The following is an 18,255-nucleotide window of genomic DNA, read 5'->3' as shown; positions in this document are numbered from 1 at the left end:
TTCTTCCGCAATCTTTCCCAATCCTCAAACATTATGTTATGTCCCACATCTCTTGCCCAATCTACCATTACTGATTTAACTTGTTCGTCCTTTGTATGCCACTCCAACAGTAACTTATACATTTTAGACAGATTTTTAACTTTAGAATCCAACTACTCTGTCCCCAACTTAGATTTTTCAGAAGCAAAACCATTTTTCTTATCTAATTTATACGATTCATTAATCTGGTGGTAATGTAACCAATTTAACTTATGTTTAACTTGATCAGATGGTTTTAGTTTTTTATATTAAAAAATGATATTTATTGAAATTTTACAGACAATAAAAGGTAACAAAATTAAAAATAAGAAATAAAAAAGAATAACAATAATAAAAGAAAAAGAGATACAAAAATACAAAGACAAAATACATAAAAAGTAAAAAAAGTTAAAAAGAAATCAATATTTTCATATCTTATATTTCATTTACTTGTTTCCTGACCTCCTCACACACCCCTTTTTTGTATTCCAGTTCACATGGTTAATTCAGCAAATCCTTACCCTCTATCATTTATCTTTACTCAATATCTTAACCTATTATAACTATATATTTTCAACCATTGTCAATCCGTATTTACATTTCTGGAGCAGCAGAAAACAACCTTTCTCCCTCCTCTATGTGACATCCTTTTATATATTTGAACATGGCTATCATATCACCTCTTAACCTCCTCTTCTCCAGGCTAAACATGCCCAGCTCCCTTAGCCGTTCCTCATAAGGCATCATTTCCAGGCCTTTGACCATTTTGGTTGCCCTCTGGACACGTTCCAGTTTGTCAGTGTCCTTCTTGAATTGTGGTGCCCAGAACTGGACACAGTACTCCAGGTGAGGTCTGACCAGAGCAGAATACAGTGGCACTATTACTTCCCTTGATCTAGATGCTATACTACTATTGATGCAGCCCAGAATTGCATTGGCTTTTTTAGCTGCCGTGTCACACTGTTGGCTCATGTCAAGTTTGTGGTCAACCAAGACTCCTAGATCCTTTTCACATGTACTGCTCCCAAGCCAGGTGTCACCCATCTTGTATTTGTGCCTCTCATTTTTTTTGCCCAAGTGCAATACTTTACATTTCTCCCTGTATGTCCCTCTATGTCACATAGAGGAGGGAGAAAGGTTGTTTTCTGCTGCTCCAGAGAAGCGGACACGGAGCAATGGATCCAAACTACAAGAAAGAAGATTCCACCTAAACATTAGGAAGAACTTCCTGACAGTAAGAGCTGTTCGACAGTGGAATTTGCTGCCAAGGAGTGTGGTGGAGTCTCCTACTTTGGAGGTCTTTAAGCAGAGGCTTGACAACCATATGTCAGGAGTGCTCTGATGGTGTTTCCTGCTTGGCAGGGGGTTGGACTCGATGGCCCTTGTGGTCTCTTCCAACTCTATGATTCTATGATTCTATGACATCCTTTGATATATTTGAACATGGCTATCATATCACCCCTTAACCTCCTCTTCTCCAGGCTAAACATGCCCAGCTCCCTTAGCCGTTCCCTGTTTTACTCTGTTATCCCTCCCCCCAAGTCACGCAGAATTCTAACTTTCATTGGATTGGAAAACATTTTTTGGAATGGAATGAAAAGATAGCAAGGGAAGGCAAGTTGGTATCCTTCCACTTACTCCACTACAGATCCTCTGCACTTCCATCAGAAAGTCAATATCTCCATAATAACATATATATATATTTACTTTTGTTCCATTGAGCTCTCTCATATCCTCCTTAGGTGCTAGCAGTGCAGCAGAAGTGTTAACTAAGCAAGAAAAGAAACACATTCCATTTTAATTAATGCTCCAATATTCAAACGTTCACATTGACATAGTTTCATCTCAGTGAGTTTGTTGTCTCCAAAAATCCGTAGGAGTGACTTTTGGCAGCAATGGAATTGAATAATGAGCTGAGTTCAGTGTTGTCTTATTAATCCCATTAAAAGGAAAGGAACATTGGATTCTCTATGTCTAACCAGTGAATAGGAAAACGACTGAGCCCAGCAGGAATTCTGGGCATCAAGCAGTGAATACTCTCCACATGTAGCTCATTATTCACCACCTAGATGGTGGAAACAATTCTCCCTGAGCATCAGAAAGCAGCAGTGAATAAGTGATGCTGTATGTGAGTGAGTGAGTGAGTGAGTGAGTGAGTGAGTGAGGAAGGAAGGAAGGAAAATGAATGACTCAAGAGCAAACACCAGAGCAGGAAATGGGATCTTAGGTTGCAATAATGATCAATGCAAGGTCTTGCCCATTGCTGAGTGGAAAGTAGAGGGATTCTCCAGAAATGACACCAAGAAAAACAATAGGAAGATCTCAAGCAGAACTATTTGTTGGGTATAATCAACCTAGCATGTCTCCAGCCAGTAGAGGGCCGGGTTGAGACTAACAGCCAGGGAAAGTAAACTTTGGGGTTTCCCACGAAGGATGGATTTTCCAGCCCTTCCTCTTCCTCATTCTCTTTCTTCTCTCTCTATCTTGCAGAAGGATGTGACAAAGGTAGCTCCAGTCATGTAATGTAGAATCTGAAGGCATCTTTGCTAATAGAGGCGCCAACTTGTGACATCCCAATGTGTGTCAGGATGTCAGAGGAGCAGCATGGCTTCAACGGCAGGTGGCTGCTCCTCCTGCTGCCACTGGCCAGGGGCTGCTTCCGCCTTCCTTCCCCTCCGTGGGGGGAGGAGGAGGAGGATCCATCCACTGAAGCCACACTCAGCTCTGTGCTTGGCCCTGATTTTTTGGAACATGGGGGAGGAGAGAGCGTTGGGTCCCCAGGAGTTGGTGCCCCTGTTGGCTGATGTGAAGTAACCTTTATTTCTTTACCACTGTTTTATTTTACCTTTTAGTAATGCTAATGGATGTATGATTGAAACAGACGATGGCTGGTGTGGTAGCTCCTGCTTTCAAGCTTTTTAACTCTGATAAATTACATATTGTTGCGCGCACCCCCAGCAACCTCCAAGGGGTGCAAGATTACAGGGGTTCCAGACACCTACCCAGGGTTTGGTTTCCTTGGAATGAGGGACCGCGGAGTCTGTGGGGTCTTAATGTTATGTGGTTGATTTACACATTTATACAACCTGAGCCTACAGCATTAACAGCGCAGAAGGTCTTGCCTCTCCCATAGTCCCAGCTTTGGGTACCAGAAGAAATCAGGCATGGCTCTCGATCTCAGGACTCTAGCCCAGCTCACCAATGCACCATGCTGGCTGCCATCTTTCTACTACCAGCCAGGGTTGAAGGGGGGGAGGCCCACCCATTTGCCCCCTAGCACAGAGCAGCTTCCTTTCTTATACTAACAGCCCATAGTTAGGAGCCATTCTTTCCCTTGCCCAGCTCCTTCATCCATGGAGTCTCTCCAGCCCACAACAATGTATTGGGGCAATGGACTATTTTCAGCCTGAGGGCCATCTTCTCTTCTGGGCAAACTTCTGGGGCCACATGCCAGCGGTTGGTGGAGCCAGATGCAAAAGTAAGCAGAGCAAGGAATGTACATTTTACATTTTTGTCATACCAGGTACACACACACACACACACACACACACACACACACACACCTGATCCTTCTTCCATGCACTTGTTCTAGCCAGGCAACACTCAAGGAAGAAGTGAAGCCCGGGCCGTGAGGGAAGCAACCTGGGGAATGGAGGTGTGTCTGGGGAGGGTGTGTGGCCTGAGGACCAGGGAAGAAGGCCTGGGGAGGTCCATGTGGCCCTGAGGCCTATGGCTCCCCCCTCTCCCCCCTTGCTTTAGAGGAACATGCAACCTCTTAGTGCAATGATATCTTTTTAGATGGAGGCTTTCAGGTCACCCAAGCAAACTGAGAAAGTCCCTGCAAGGGGCTTGGAATCTTATACCAAATGGAGGGAGGGAAAGGGGTTTGGGAGAAGTTTAGTTTCTGGCAGCTCCAGTTAAACCAACAAATGAACCAAGAAGCAGCTGCTGGGAAACCCTTTCTCTACCCAAGAACCTGGAGAGCTGCTGCCAGTCAGAGCGGATGACACTAGGCTAGATGGATCGATTAATTGATATAAGGACATTTCATAGGTGCTCCTATATAATCTGTCTTCTGAAGACAGAAGTGCCTGGTGTGCTCTGGTCCAGGGGGTCACGAAGAGTCGGACACGACTAAACAACTAAACAACAACAACATTCCCTGATCCTGAATGGGGTAACTGTGCCCCTGAAGGACCAGGTGCGCAGCCTGGGAGTCATTTTGGACTCACAGCTGTCCATGGAGGCACAGGTCAATTCTGTGTCCAGGGCAGCTGTTTACCAGCTCCATCTGGTACGTAGGCTGAGACCCTATCTGCCTGCGGACTGTCTCGCCAGAGTGGTGCATGCTCTGGTTATCTCCCGCTTGGACTACTGCAATGCGCTCTACGTGGGGCTCCCTTTGAAGGTGACTCGGAAACTACAACTAATCCAGAATGCGGCAGCTAGACTGGTGACTGGGGGCGGCCGCCAAGACCATATAACACCGGTCTTGAAAGACCTACATTGGCTCCCAGTACGTTTCCGAGCACAATTCAAAGTGTTGGTGCTGACCTTTAAAGCCCTAAACGGCCTCGGTCCAGTATACCTGAAGGAGCGTCTCCACCCCCATCATTCTGCCCGGACGCTGAGGTCCAGCGCCGAGGGCCTTCTGGCGGTTCCCTCATTGCGAGAAGCAAAGCTACAGGGAACCAGGCAGAGGGCCTTCTCGGTAGTGGCACCCGCCCTGTGGAACGCCCTTCCAGCAGATGTCAAAGCGATAAACAACTACCTGACATTCAGAAGACATCTTAAGGCAGCCCTGTTCAGGGAAGTTTTTAACGTGTGATATTTTACTGTATTTTTGGTTTTTATGGAAGCCGCCCAGAGTGGCTGGGGAGGCCCAGCCAGATGGGCGGGGTATAAATAATAAATTATTATTATTACTATTATTATTAAAAACTAAGGGGGGAAATCTGTGCATCCTATGGAGTGAATGCAGGGGGGAGGCAGGTAGGAAAAGCCCCCAAGAGCCCCACACAAGTTTCTCGCGGCTCTTGCGGGCTTTTCCCCAGGAGGGACTGACTGGCGGTGTCAGTCCCTTCTCCCTCCTCTAGAAAAGCCTTGCACAACCTCTCCAGCCGGGGGAGGCTGCGCAAGGCTAAAGAGGAAGCCAGGGCAGCGAGCGCGATCCATCCCGTTCGCTGCCCTGGCCTCCTCTTTAGCCTTGCGCGCCTCAGCGTGATCCACCAGTGGTAGATCTTAACCCTTGCCTCACCTGGGAGCTTCTCTGGGCAGGAATTCCCTCAGCTTAAGTGGGGTGGGGGAAGTGTGGCAGGTAGGGGGGTACTGAGAGACACATGTCTCTCCGATGAAAATTGGGAGTGGGCATTGTGTGAAGTGGCTGTGGATCTCCTGCCACAGAATTGTAGGACTGTATAGAGTTAGGAGGGCCACCCGAGGGTCATCTAGCCCAGCCCCCTCACAATGTAGGAATCACAGCTAAAGAACGCCAGGCAGATGGTCCCCCAACCGCTGCTTAAAAGCCTCCAGTGGTGGAGACCCCCAACACCTTCCGAGGTCATAGAATTGCAGGGTTGGAAGGGAACCCCAGGAGTCATCTAGTCCAGCCCCGGTGGACAGCGGGCATGATCCATCCTGTTGCACAAGGCTAACGATGCTGCTCAAGGCTAAAGAGGAAGCCAAGGCAGTGAGGGGGATGGATCGCGCTCACTGCCTTGTCTTCTTTAGCCGCGCTGGAGAGGTTTAGCTCCTGGCTGGAGAGGTTGAGCGGCTATGGCTCCCGCTCGCTGTCTTGGCTTCTTTGCTCTTTGGGGCTGGGGGGGGACCCGGGCTTCCCCCGCAGCCCCAAGAAGCTCTGGGAGAAGCGGACAGGCTGCGCGCATTGATATTTGGGGCTCGGGGGGAATAATATTTTTTCCCTTGATTTCCCCCTCTAAAAACTAGGTGCGTCCTGTGGTCCGGTGCGTTCAATAGAGCGAAAAATCCGGTATTTTTACCCCGCCCATCTGGCTGGGTTTCCCCAGCCACTCTGTGCGGCTTCCAACAAAAATTAAAAATACATTAAAATACTTGTGCCATGAGACACATTACCTCCCTCCTTGCTTTGATTTTCAAGAGAAGATCTGGACGCAGACATACAGGGGCTCTCATAGATATGATTCACTGCAAGGGTAAAATGGAACAGCTTAAAACAGGCCCCTTTCTCCAAAAACACCTCCAAAAACACACAGAGGGAAGTTTTCTAGTGTTCTGACAAAATAGCATGCTGGCATGAAATCATTCTGGAAATTGCTTCCCCAGTGTCAGCTGAGTTGGAAAAGATAGACCTGTATGCCTTCAGCATGACAGTGATGGCCAGAACAGTGCTGTGGAGAGAAGCTGACCAACTGAATCATAGACCTCTTTTTGAATTAACTTTAAGCAGTGTGAACTCAAATACATTAGCACACCTCTGTGCCTGAAGAAGAAGAAGAGTTTGGATTTGATATCCCGCCTTTCACTCCCCTTCAGGAGTCTCAAAGCGGCTAACATTCTCCTTTCCCTTCCTCCCCCACAACAAACACTCTGTGAGGTGAGTGGGGCTGAGAGACTTCACAGAGGTGTGACTGGCCCAAGGTCACCCAGCAGCTGCATGTGGAGGAGCGGAGACGCGAACCCGGTTTCCCAGATTACGTGACTACCGCACTTAACCACTACACCACACTGGCCTGCTTAAAGAATGTTAGATACTGAATGCTGACTTTCTTGGAGGAAGAAGCCCAATTCCTCACTCCATAACCACAATATTTTTGCATTTATATTGCACTCTTTCAGTCCTTAGAATATTTTAGATATTAATGCTGTGCCGAAATTTGTCCTCCAGTTTCTTGAAAGCTTTATTCCTCTTTGGAAGAGGCTCCCATATTTCTGGAGCATTCACAGGATTTCTTGAGAATTTCAGAAGGTGCAGGGCTGAGCTTTTATCATAGTAGCAAGATGGTTGAGAGTTGTCAGTGGGTTGTGATTGTCGGGATCACCTCTCCTGGTACGCCCCACGGAGGACCTTACGGTCTGCAAATAATAACAGCTTGGAGATCCCAGCCCCCAGGGAGATTAGGCTTTTCAGCCTTGGCCCTGGCCTGGTGGAACTCTCTGCCTGCGGGATTTGACATCTTTCCGCAGGGCCTGCAAGACGACTTGTTCCGCCAGGCCTTTGGCCAGGGCTCAGCCTGACTCCCCTTCTCTTTTTGTAAAAGAACTAATACGAAAGAGGCCTCCCAGCAGTCTCACAGGCTCATATAAGAGCAGCATAAACAGTTGGGCCTGATGAACATTTACTGTTCCCAACCCTAATCCTGCAGAAAGCCATCTAATTAGATTTAAATTTGATTCTGACTTGTTTTTAGGAGGTAATGTAATTATTGTTTGATTTTATACCGATGTTATATATTTGATGTTAGTCTTGGCTGGGGAGGGCAGGATACAAATTAAAGTTGGTTTATTATTATTATTATTATTATTATTATTATTATTATTATATTTCCATTAAACATTTTCCCAACTCTCTGCAGTCTCCCTGAATTCCCACACCTCCAGTTCAGCAAAAGCCTCATGGGAGGAATAACCTCACAAAGTCTTCCACTGGGATCCTGAGATGGAAATGTGAGGTGTTCAGGAGACTAAATAGTCAGAACCCAAGATTGGTGGACAGGCTAGTTTAATTTTTAAGAGATGCCTTTCCTTTTATCTTAAAACAAAAAACAAAAAACCCTGTACTGATTTGTTTAAAAATTAAAGCAAACAGTCAGCAGCATGGGAGGCAACCTCTCCAGCTTTTCACAGTGACAGGAAAGGCCAGCCAAGGATGCCACAAAATTCTCAAAATGTGCAGGAACCCAGGGAGGCTGCAGAATGTCACTCCTGCCCTTTAACAGGGTTACATTTGCCACACAGCTTGTCTTGAGAGAAGACACAAATTCATTCCTCCCATGGGTCTTGGGGGTCACATGGGCAGGAGTGCCCAATAGGAGGAAAGCAATTGGGCTGCTATTGAAGTCTGCTCACTCCCTCTGCAGTGTGGCTTTTTGCTAATCACCATTTCCGGGGACTGGGTAGGAAATTTTTCGGGGTCTCGAGACTCCTCTTCTTTGCCTATTCCAGACTGTAGAGTTATTTGGTATGCTTGTGATGCATATATTTGGTTTATTTTGCATTCGGTGTGGGTAGGTAAGGGAATTTAAGAACTTAATTGACAGACACCTTGAGACTGGCACCTCTTGAGTGGTCTTCTACAGCCCTTGGCTTGCGGGTCTTTGGGCTGCCCATTAGGCCTTGGTGAAGGCTGCACAGCAGAACCTGGGTGTGAATATTGTGTTCATATATCAAAGGCTCACTTATCAAGGATGGAGAAGTCTCTCCCAATTCCTGACTGGGAAGCCATGAAATGCAGATAATTGCAAGACCAGTGGAATGGAGGATGCTTCCCTCATATATGCCAAATCCACCTGCCCATACTTACATCAATAATAATAATAATAATAATAATACTGAGTGTCATCATTCTTGCATTCCTTTCTTCATAACTACTGGCCTTAGTGCTTGGGTCCCTGTTGAAGGATTGCCATATACCAGTATATATATATATATACGAAAGCAAATATGACGAGTGAGACCTCGTCGAAACGTCGCCCAGACACCCCGACTCTTACACGGGAAGACACCCGAAGACACCAAAACCTGCATTCCTGTACCCGTGAAAATCTACGAAAGCATATATATATATATATATATATATATGATTTTACAAGTTCATTCACAGAAATAATATTCCTGCAAATATTAGAATTTTACACAAGATTCTTTTGAATCCTAGGACTTCCCTCCTCCACTCTGTGGGTTCTTTAAGTAACTTTTTCAACTGCATATTATAAGTCCATCTAGTTAACAGTCCTCCATTATATCCATAGTCTACATATCATTGCAAGAGTTATCAGATACATTCTATATTGGTCCCATTTTCTTTTGAAGTTTTGATCCTCCTGGTTTCTGATTTTCCCAGTTAATCTTGCCATCTCTGCATGGTCCAATAATTTCATCTGCCAGTCCACCCTCGAAGGTATCATCATCTTTCCAGCTCCAGGCAAGCAGCACCCTTGCAGCTGCAAGGATTGCCTTTGACATAACAATTGAAGTTGTGGCTGCCCCCTTGTCTTTAGACACTTATTTGGTTTGCCAAAAGAACAACACCCACCCTCTGGTAGAATTGTAAGGTTAAATTCAGTAAAGTCTGGGTCTTAACTAAAGTGCCATGAACTGGGGGCACACATTCGTTTTGGGAAAGTGAAAAATTGAAGTGAATGGGTCTCCCCCACTTGATTTTCATTTCAGTTTTCATTACGAGACGAATTCCAGGACTAGTGAGTAGGTATTAATGGGGTTCATTATTCAACATCCATGATACCTGGTGACAAAAGATGCTGCCATTATCAATATCTTTCTGGTAGGATCATTATGTTGAGTTGTAAGAGAGGAGAGGCCGCCCTCATCTTTGGGGGAGCCCTCTGATACCACACCCTGTCCCGCAAGTGAGGGCTTGTCCACACCTACATTTTCCCCATGCTTTCCAGGCGCAGTCTGTGGTTTAAAGCTCCATGTCTGAGCACTCTTTTTTTTTTTTGCTCCGGAGTCCCCCCCCCCCCACAAAACCCCGCTGTTTAAAACTGAATCGGAGCAAATGGCAATACATAAAAAACCTGAATTGCCATTTGTTGTGCTTCAGCTTTAAAGAGTGGGTATTTCTGGGGAAAGTTCCTGTGCATTCTCCAATGCAGAGCTTTAGAGTGCAAACCTGGGCCTGGAAAGAGCAAGGCAAAGGGTAAGAGCTTGTATTTCCCCTTAATACCATCAAAATGGCCCACTCACAGGCTCTCATTCTCTGAAACATGGAATAGATAGAGATATTTCCCTAAATCCTCCAGGGAAGTTCATTCCGTCTGGACATCTGTTACCTGTTGAAGTCTTGCCTTTGCCAATTATTCCGTCTAGAGCAATGTTTGCCTTTTGGCAAGCACCTCTGAGGAAATGGTTGCTCAAGGAGATCCTTGTCATTGGCTCATGAGGCCCATCTCTTAAGCAATCCTATCTATCTCTAGATCATCTATATCTATCTATCTATCTATCATCTATCTATCTATCATCTATCTATCTCTATGACATGTTAATATGTGAAAGATTGTCGTATTTGTTTAACATGATCCTGTGATGTGTTGAATCTGGAGGATGAGGGGAAGCTGTGTATACATCATATGCGCTTCAAAGACTCCGTGATATAATTCATTGGTGCCATATGGCAGTACTAAAAAAAGAATCGCTTCTGGCCTGTTCTTAGCTATGAGTTATCCTGTCAATCATTGCCCTTATTGATGGGGAACTGGTTTCAGAATTGGTCACATCCATCACTGTACCTGAGCATTGTGCTCCACAACTGCATGGAAACTGAGGTGACCATATGCTAGGAAGGTCTGGGACCTGGGAGATCCTCGCTTGGCCCTGAAGCCGCCTCTCAGCCGAGTTCTGGAGGGGACTAAGCAAAGGGGAGGGGAACCATGTGCACCACCTTGAGCTCCTTGAAGGAAAAGTGGGGATAGTGGTCCCTCTAGTCCAGTGTTGCCTACACTGACTGACAGCAGCTCTCCAGAGTTTCAGGCCAGGATCATTCCTCTTAGGCCACATCCACACTATGACACCACTTTGAATGGCCATGGCTTCCCCAAAAGAATCCTGGGAGCTGTAGTTTGTTAAGGGTGCTTGTTAGGAAATCCCCTTTCCCCTTCAAGAGCTACAGTCCCCTGAGTTTCCTGTCTTCTTTTTTGTTTTGTAAATAATATTTATTAATTTTCCAACAATTTAAACACAATACTACAAAAGAAGAAGAAAACGAAAAAACAATACAATATAATACAAAAACACTACAGAACACTAACACATAAAACTAACAAAACAAAACAAAAATCATTTAAAACACATCGAACAATTTCAATATCTTATCTTTCATTCACTTATTTCCTCGACCTCCTCACACCTCCCTTTTTGTATTCCACTTCTATTAATTGTTTCAGCAATTCCTTTCCATCTTCCTCTGTTTTCTATCCTATAATTATCTTAACACTCTAACCTTATTTTTCCCTTTAATACTCTATTAATCTATTTATACTTAATTCCTTATAGCATTTCTACTAAAGCCATATTACTTCTTTGGCACCATTTGGCCGACCATGCCCAGGAGAAAGGCCTCTGGTTTCTTCAAAAAAGTGTATTTAAATATCTTCTTCATTTCGTTATAGATCATCTCCCAGAATGTCTTAATCCTTCGGCATGTCCACCAAAGGTGAAAGAATGTACCTTCAGTCTCTTTTTAAAATAATAATAATAATATTTATTAAAAGTTTAAGAATTGAAAGAAAAGAGAAAAAAAGGTGAAAAAGAAAAAGAAAAAATAAACAGTACAAATCAATACATTACAATACATATAAAAAAACAAAAGACACAATACATCAAAACAAAAACAAAAGCAAAAGCAGTTAAAAACACATCCATCATTTCCATATCTTTATCTTTCATTAACTTGTTTCATCGACCTCCTCACACCTCCCTTTTTGTGTTCTAGTTATTAATTATTTCAGCAAATCCTTTCCATCTTTCACTGTTTTCTATCATTTAATTATCTTAATTTATTTTAACCTTATCTTACCATTAAAACCCTAAAACCTATTTATACTTAACTCCTTATAACATAGGGACGCGGGTGGCGCTGTGGGCTAAAGCCTCAGCGCCTAGGGCTTGCCGATCGAAAGGTCGGCGGTTCGAATCCCCGCGGCGGGGTGCGCTCCCGCTGCTCGGTCCCAGCGCCTGCCAACCTAGCAGTTCGAAAGCACCCCCGGGGGCAAGTAGATAAATAGGTACCGCTTACCAGCGGGAAGGTAAACGGCGTTCCGTGTGCGGCTCTGGCTCGCCAGAGCAGCGTTGTCACGCTGGCCACGTGACCCGGAAGTGTCTCCGGACAGCGCTGGCCCCCGGCCAATAGATGTGAGATGGGCGCACAAACCCCAGAGTCTGGCAAGACTGGCCCGTTCGGGCAGGGGTACCTTTACCTTTACCTTTTACCTTATAACATTTCTACTAAAGCCATATAATTCCATTCCAACCTTTTTCTATCACTCATTAATTTTGCAACATTTCTCTAAATAATTTTTTAAAAAAACTTTCCCCCCCCCAATCTTCTTCCACCGTCTCTTCTCCCTGGTCTCGGATTCTGTCAGTCCTTTCTATCAATACCATATGGTCCATCAACCTGGTGACCTTCTGTCCGAGGCTCTTAACTCTCTTCCATGTCCCTTCTGCAGATCTTCTTCATATTTATACATGCACTTTACTTTATCTTCTGCTGATCTTGTTCTTAATTTCCTTCCTTTGGCACTGAGGAGTAGATCTCGGGGAAACTCCAACCTAACAATGTCTTTATTCCTTCTCGACAGGTCAGCCCCTTCTCCATAGTCAGAACTAAAGTCCAAAAGATATTTCAGAGCGCCACTCTCCCCCTGACCCAAATCCAGATCCCAAAGGCCAGAGCATCCCTGCATTGGAGGATCTATCCAACTTTCCTTCTCCAATCCAAGCAGGGCTCCATCCCACCAAATCTGGCTTTCTCTAGATTCGACCAGCAACGATATGGGGCGGCAGTTCTTAAGCTGTGTCTTTTCCATTTCTGTTTTCGGTATAAGTGTAATGTAAGCTTCCTTCCACGACTCTGGTGCCTTTCTCCGTTCCAATATTTCATTACAGACTTCCTTCAATGGTTGTATTAACCATTCTTTCAAAGCTCTGTAATATTTTGAAGTCAAACCATCTGGTCCTGGAGATTTACCTAATTGCATACTCTGAATGGCCCCTTCCACCTCCTGATCCGTTATTTTGTAGTTCAACATTAGCTGTTTTTCCTGAGAGATTTTATGTAATCCATTTATTTTCAAAAATCGATCAATGGCCATTTCTTTCTGCTTCTCCTGTGTATAAAGTTGTTTAAAATACATCTGAAAGCACTTCCTGATCTCCACTGGGTTCTGTATATTCTTTCCTTCCACTTCCAAATTCGTAATAGTATTGAGTTTTTGTCTTTTTTTCATTTGCCAGGCCAACAATTTTCCACACTTATTTGCCGATTCAAATGTCCTTTGCCTCATCTGTTTAATCTTCCATTCTATTTCCTGATTCATCTTTTTTTATATAAAATATTTATTAAAGTTTCACAAATTATATAGACAAACACAATAATACAAACAAACACAAACAAAAAAGAAACAAGTATAATTTCAAACCCTTATTTTCTTATAACTTACTTCTCCAAACTCCTCATACCTCCCCTTTCTGTATTCCAATTTCAGATTATAATTCAGCAAATCCTAACCCTTAATTTTATCTAATTTTTAACCTTTCTTTTCTTTTAACTTAATCCTTACAGCTGTAATCCACTTAATTTCTAAAACCACATCAATCTAACATTCATTAATTTTACAATGTTTCTTAAGATAGTTCTTAAATTTCTTCCAATCTTCTTCCGCCGTCTCTTTTCCCTGGTCTCGGATTCTGCCAGTCATTTCTGCCAGTCCCATATAGTCTATCACCTTCATCTGCCATTCTTCCAAGGAGGGTAGATCTTGTGTCTTCCAATACTTTGTGATGAGTATTCTTGCTGCTGTTGTAGCATACATAAAGAATGTTCTGTCCCTCTTTGACACCAATTGGCCGACCATGCCCGGGAGAAAGGCCTCTGGTTTCTTCAAGAAGGTATATTTAAATACCTTTTTCATTTCATTATATATCATCTCCCAGAAAGCCTTAATCTTTGGGCATGTCCACCAAAGGTGAAAAAAGTACCTTCAGTTTCTTTACATTTCCAACATTTATTATCAGACAAGTGGTAAATTTTTGCAAGCTTGACTGGGGTCATGTACCACCTATAAATCATTTTCATAATATTTTCCTTTAGGGCATTACATGCTGTAAATTTCATACCGGTGGTCCACAACTGTTCCCAGTCAGCAAACATAATGTTATGACCAATATCTTGTGCCCACTTTATCATGGCTGATTTCACTGTTTCATCTTGTGTATTCCATTTCAACAGCAAGTTATACATTTTTGACAAATTCTTAGTATTAGGTTCTAACAATTCTGTTTCTAATTTTGATTTTTCCACCTGGAAGCCAATTTTCCTGTCCAACTTGTAAACCTCCATTATTTGATAATAATGAAGCCAATCTCGCACTTTATCTTTTAATTTCTCAAAACTCTGCAATTTCAGTTTGTCCCCTTCTTGTTCCAAAATTTCCCAATATTTCGGCCATTTGGCCTCCATATTGAGCTTTTTCACAACCTTTGCCTCCATTGGTGACAACCACCTTGGGGTTTTATTTTCCAACAAGTCTTTATATTTAATCCAGACATTATATAATGCTTTCCTGACAATATGATTTTTAAAAGCTTTATGAGCTTTAACCTTGTCATACCACAAGTATGCATGCCACCCAAAAATGTTGTTAAAACCTTCTAAATCCAAAATGTCTGTGTTCTCAAGAAGCAGCCAGTCTTTCAACCAGCAGAAGGCTGCTGATTCATAGTAAAGTTTAAAGTCTGGCAGGGCAAATCCCCCCCTTTCCTTTGCATCAGTTAAAATCTTAAATTTTATTCTAGGTTTCTTGCCCTGCCAGACAAATTTTGAAATATCTTTCTGCCACTTCTTGAAACAGTCCATCTTGTCCACAATTTGCAATGTTTGGGACTTCCGGAGGTGGCGCGAAACGGCAATGGCGGTCCTCTTTACGCTGTGAAGAGGGGCTCCGCGGAAAAGGGTCGTCCGCTGCGGCAAAGCGGAGACCCGTTAAGAAAAACGACAGGTAGAGTGAGCCTGTGGTCGTGGGACTCGGCGGGCACCAAGAGCGACCTCGGAAACGAAGAAGGGACCCCGTAAGGGGCTCCGGAACGTGGAGGGGGTAGTGGTGCTGTGAGTTCATCGCTCTTTCCGCGGAAGTGAAGCCGCGCGGCTGCTGCTGATGAGCGCTGACCTTTCTTCTTTGAACATTCGACTTTAAACAACATACCCGTGAGTAAGATCATCAAGACTTTTGAATTTAAATTTGGGAAATTTGGCTGAAAGCGGGAGACGTTAAAAAGGAAGTCCGTCTTCCGGCTCTGCTTAAAGTCTCAAGCAAAGACTTTTAAAAGCTGAAGCGCTGAAAAGGGTTCTTTTAAAGAAGTTGGATTTTACTCTGCAAATTCGGACTTGACTGCTTAGAAGCAAAAAATCGTGTTTGTGTAAATGGATTGAACATCAATCGTGATTTCCCCTCTCTCTGGTGGACTATAAAGTTCTGAGAACTCAGCTCCCGGGCTGCCTGGATACAAAAGAACCATCAAGTTGCGGTAACTGTACTTAAAGTTAAAAAGTTACAACGGGGCTATGCTGTGAGATACAAATAAGGAACTGTTGCATGCACCATTGTTAAGAACTTTCATTTTGACCTGGATAAACTTCTGCAAGTTTAAAAGTGAATTTTGAAGGTTTTCTCCTCTTTTTTTCCCTTTTCATCTTTCTTTGGGAACTTAATGGTGGAAACTTTTCACTTTGTTTTCTAACTTTTGGGGAGCTCCCCCTACAGGATTGTGGAATATCTAGTCTCTGAGAATTTCTGGTTGTTTTGCAAATCTTCTGTTTGGATGTTTATGTCTCGGACTGTCTTTCCCATGGGATTTATAATTTGACCTTGATACATGGACAGCTGTGGAATGAGTGGCGCTGCAAAAACAAGGGCTGCCAAAAAAGCAAAACAAACTGAACTGTTGCAAACAACTTTGACTGTGCAGCCACGCAGATCATCTGTTCCAATTGTCACAGGCCTGCAAGAGGGAGAAGCCAAACAGCCAGCTTCAGATGATATGGCCTCAGGAGGGCTGGACCCAGTTTCTAAAGAAATATTGGACCAGCTGGCAGCTTTAAATAAGAAAGCTGATGATCATGCGACTAAATTGAATCAAATGACAGACACTATTAATAAATTGACTGACCAAGTATCTCAGAATACACAGGCAATAGGGAATATTCAAACAACAACGTCAGAAAATCGTAAATTGGCCGAAGAAGCAAAATTAAAAGCAGAACAAGCCAACAAGAAGATTGAGGAAGTAAGAGGGGAAGTAAGGCCACTGAGTAGACAGATTAATGAACAGCAAGCTTTTCTGTCCATGCAGGAATTGAAAAATCGGGAAAGCAATCTCAGGCTGAGAAATATACCAGAACTTGAAAAAGAAGACTTGACTGGCTTTCTGACAGCAGAAATATCAAAGACCTGGGGTTTAGCAGAAGACAAGGACTTTAAAATTGTCACCGCCTTCAGATTGGGAAGAGTGGCGAGGAAGGACAAACCGAGAGATTGCCTGATCATTTTGAGATCTAGGCAAGAAAAAGACAACATACTCGGCCTACATTTTAAAATTTCATTGGTGATTCAGGGTAAGACAGCAGAAATCTACAGAGACATACCGAAACAACTTTTGGATTTAAGAACTACATATAAAGACCTCGCTGGATTATTGAGAAACAACACAATTCCCTACAGGTGGGAATTCCCCCAAGGACTATCTTTTAATTTTAAAGGGAAGAAAGTGAAAATCAGAACAGTAGAGGACCAAGAAGAGTTCCTGAACGATTACGGGGAGGATCTTCGGAAAGGAGTGGCAGGAGCTTGGCCACCACCTCCGCCCGGCTCAACACCGGTTCCACCTCCAGATTTGGACGATAAAGGAGGCGCATCCCTTTTGGACTAACAAAATTATTCAGGATGCCTCTGCAGCTACTTAGTTGGAACATTCATGGCGCAAATTCCCCTGAGAAAAGGAAAAAGGTTTTTCATATATTGAGGAAAGAACAATTGGACATTATCTGCTTGCAAGAAACACATGTAACCAGGCTCCATAGAAGAGTTTTAATTAATAAAAGATTAGGTCAAGAATTTATTTCTTCAGATAAGGTCAAGAAAAGAGGGGTAGTGATCTACGCCAAAGAGAACCTGTCACCAAAATTTCTGTTTAAAGATGAGCAAGGGAGAATTTTAGCGATTGAAATACAAACACAAGGAGAAAAATTTCTGATTGTAGGAATCTATGCACCTAATGAGGGGAAATCGGAACTTTACAAAAAGCTGCATGAGACAATGCTGGATTATATCAACTATACCAACATCATTGTGATGGGAGATATGAATGGGGTGATCTCCACACACATGGACAAGTCACAAAGTCAAAACTTAACTAAAGATGGCAGACTACCTAAAACTTTTTTTGAACTAACTGACAATAGGGACTTGATTGACATATGGAGGACAAAGAACCCCTTAGGTAAAGAAGGAACATTCTTTTCTGAGGCCCACCTATCATGGACAAGAATCGACCAAATCTGGACAACTAGAGGACTGGCACCTAAGACTAAAAAAATAGAAATCTGCCCTAAAACTTGCTCCGACCATAATGCTTTGAAAATGGAATTGAGACTTATGCCAACTGGTTCCTTCAGATGCAGAATGAATGACACCTTGTTAAGAGATCAGGAGATTGTGAAGAAGGCCCAAAAAACTTTGAAGGACTATGTCAGGGGTTCAGGAGCAGAGGCGAGGGCAAGGGAGGAAACAGAGAGCGAGGGGGAGGAGGCAGAGGAAAAGATGAGTGATGACGACGACCCGAGATCTCCGAGTCTTTCCAGTGAATCAGAAGATTCACAAAAAGGAGCACCAGTGGCCAGGGCAAGGGGGGAGACTAGGGGGACACCCCAGGAAGATAGAGCCAGAGGGGACTCAGAGGGGAGCAGTTGGAAATCGGGACCAGCGTCACCGCCAGAGAGCAGGGAAGAGGAAGGGCGCCAGGGATCAAGCGCTGGCAGCTCACAACAGGAGGGAGGGCACGAGTCAGGAGTGGCCACACCTCCATCGGGGAGCGAAGAGACGGTTAGACGGAAAGTGGAAGGTTGGGCGCGCGCGCCAAGTTCAAATGCACAGGAAGGTGGCGCAGTAGGCAGCCCGGAAAGGGAGCCAGGTCCTAAAGCCCGGCGCAAGGAGACAGGAGGGTCCGGGGGGTCAGGGTCAGAAGAATCCCGGAAGGAAGAGACCCCGGGGGGGCAGAGGGACCCAGAGGAGAACTGTCAGGCGGAAA

Source organism: Podarcis vaucheri, assembly GCF_965113315.1.
Source record: "Podarcis vaucheri genome assembly, chromosome: 14".
In the NCBI taxonomy this organism is placed as follows: Eukaryota; Metazoa; Chordata; class Lepidosauria; order Squamata; family Lacertidae; genus Podarcis; species Podarcis vaucheri.
Note: the sequence above shows the minus strand (reverse complement) of the source record.